This window comes from Tamandua tetradactyla, chromosome 2, assembly GCF_023851605.1.
Source record: "Tamandua tetradactyla isolate mTamTet1 chromosome 2, mTamTet1.pri, whole genome shotgun sequence".
Classification (NCBI taxonomy): domain Eukaryota; kingdom Metazoa; phylum Chordata; class Mammalia; order Pilosa; family Myrmecophagidae; genus Tamandua; species Tamandua tetradactyla.
The window spans coordinates 3153914-3156745 of NC_135328.1; the positions used below are offsets into that span (position 1 = coordinate 3153914).

Here is a 2832-nt window from a genome sequence, read left to right on the forward strand (position 1 = left end):
TATGGGGAGTCTGCTTTAGACTCTTCTCTGCTTTATCCACAAAGTTTTTTTCTTTAAAATACAAATAACTCTTAAATTTTATTAGAACCTTATTTTAGTAATGGCACCCTAATGATGTTTTCAACACATAAACATACAAACATACATACATACATACTCCATACTTCTCCAGCTGCCTATTGTGATTACCTGTTACCCTGATGATCCAAGGAAAATGCTTACTTACCAATATGACTCGAGTCCTCTTCTATCGGCTGGACACACGTGCCTCTAATGAGGCTTATCCTTGGTTCCTTAATATTGATTTGGAGTCTTCTTCTTCGAGCCCCATGTTGGGCATCAGATGTTGCTTCCTGTTGAAATGGAGCTCAAAGGATATTAAGGAATGATGAGAAAGAAAGAAAGGAAGAAGGAGAGAAAGAAAAACACACATGGGCTCAGGGGGTCTGAAGCTTGAGTTTACTTCAGACAGACTTCAGACAATTTTATTCTTAACCAGATCCTGGTTATATACCACAGGATGACAATAGTCATGCATGCATTTCTTGAGGAAACAAAGTTCTTATCTTTCAGTGTTCTTCCTTCATACTTAACATAACCATTTGGGGTAAACAAACATTCTCTTCCTCCTAGACTGTCTTACATAAATCAGATAACATAAAGCAGCTTACTGCCGCCACCACCCTAATGCTATCTACTCCCAAGCAGTTCTGCAGGTCTTATGTTAGTCCTATCTCCTACAGTTATCAGGAGATAGAAATAGGGTAGAGATTGGACATTTGGTGCTGAGGAATACAGATTGTGCAGCAGGACTGATCATAACTATTCAGAAATGCATAGCACAGTACTACCTGATGATAACACAATATAAGTACACTGAATGAAGCTGAATGTGAGTATGGTTGAGGGAGAGGGCTGGGGGCATGTATGACACCAGAAGGAAAGATAGAAGTTAAAGACTGAGATGATATAACTTAGGAATGCCTAGAGTGGACAATGATGGTGATCAAATGTACAAATATAAAAACATTTTCACATGAGGTAGAACAAATGAATGTCAACATTGCAGGGTATTGACAGTGGATAGTATACATGAATGCAAGCTAGGGTCTACAGTCAACAGTTACATTGTAGCATACTTCTACTGACTGTAACAAAGGCATTATGCCAAAATTAAATGTCAACAGATGGGGAGCTTGGGGGAGAGGTATGGATTTTTTGTAGAAGTAAAGGAAATGTCTTCCTGTAGATTATGGTGGTGAAGGCATGTCTATTTACTTAGGTGGGATTGTATGATGTGAGAATTAAACTTTAAAAATGAACAGAGAAGGGGTGGGAGGCAGGGGAATTGCTGTGACGTCTAGGTGGGCAGGTGGCTTCCCTGGCAGGCGCCACTTTCCTCCTCTCAGGTTTCAAAGTCTGTGCACAGAGAGTGGTGGTGAGTGGTCCTGCAGCCAAGAAAATTCCTGCAAAAATGTCTTTGTATCCATCTCTTGAAGACCTGAAAGTAGACAAAGCAATTCAGGCTCCAGCTGTCTTTTCTGCACATCCTGCCAACCCAGCAGTTTTGTCAGAAGCTTCTGCTTCCATTGCTCAAGATGGAAATCTCTATCCTAACCTGGATCCAGCACTCTCAGTACATGGGCCTGAGTCTAAATGAAGAAGAAATATGTACAAATATGGCCATGGGTCGTGGAGAAACAGCACAGGGGGTGGTAGGAAGACCTTCCAGTGTGTAATATATATGGTGGCTACAGTAACTGGAAATGATGTTGGATTTCGAAGAGCAGAAATTAAGAAGTGATTTGTGAAGTTATTTTGTGTAGGGATCATAATGGAAAAGTTGATCTCAGATTTAAATCAATAGCTAATGCAGTACTTATCCAGGTAATCCAAGCTAATTCTCTGGCATCTTTGGTTGGTCTGAATTTGGTGATCAAGTCCTCCAGATCAACAGTGAAATCTGTGCAGGCTGGAGCTCTGATAGAGCACACAAAGTGCTCAAACAGGCTTTTGTAGAAAAAAATATCTATGACTATTTGTGACAGGCCCTTTGGCTGGATATTACCATTCATAAGGATAGTACTGGACATGATGGCTTTATCTTCAAAAATGGAAAAGTTAGCCAGAAACGGTCTTCTCACAGAACACATCTGTGAAATCAATTGACCAAATGCCATTGGATTGAAGGACTCTCAAATTGCAGACATACTATGGACATTGAGACTATAGTTACTGTAACAATCATGCCCGCTTTTATCTTTGAACACATTATTAAATGGATGGCACCACACATTATGAAAAGCCTGATGGATCACACCATTCCTAAGGTTTAAAAGTCAATTTCATAATGGAAACTTAGCTCAACTATTCCACTGCAGTTTACTTCTTCAGCAACTTCTGTATTATGCACATGTGGCTTTCCTAGAGCCAAGGTGCATACGCTGCATGGGACCTTTCTATCTTACGTATGGCTGGGAATCTTACTGTAAGATCTGCTATCTTGTACTTTCAAAAGATATATAACCTTTCATAGAATAGTTTATCTATCAGAAACTTGATGCCTTCTACAAGTCATTATGATTAAGATGACTGACACAGGCTCCTAGCATTATGTTGGAACCATCTTTATATAGTGAGTGCTGATCCTATTACTTAATGGCTATGGTAAACTATTTTTAATATGTTGCCACATTGCATTTACAGTGATTGCCTTTGATAGTTTTTTCCTAGTTCTTTATGTGGATATGTGGGTAAGATGCCAATTGAGTAAAACTGGTTTCACTCCATTTAAGCATTATACAGTGTGTGTAGATTGCAAAAACATTATGA

At 39.3% G+C, this 2832-nt stretch overlaps 1 pseudogene; it reads left to right on the plus strand.

Moving 5' to 3' along the window:
- Positions 1–1474: 1474 nt before the first annotated feature.
- On the plus strand, positions 1475–2336 carry LOC143658858 (syntenin-1 pseudogene; annotated as a pseudogene).
- Positions 2337–2832: the final 496 nt, after the last annotated feature.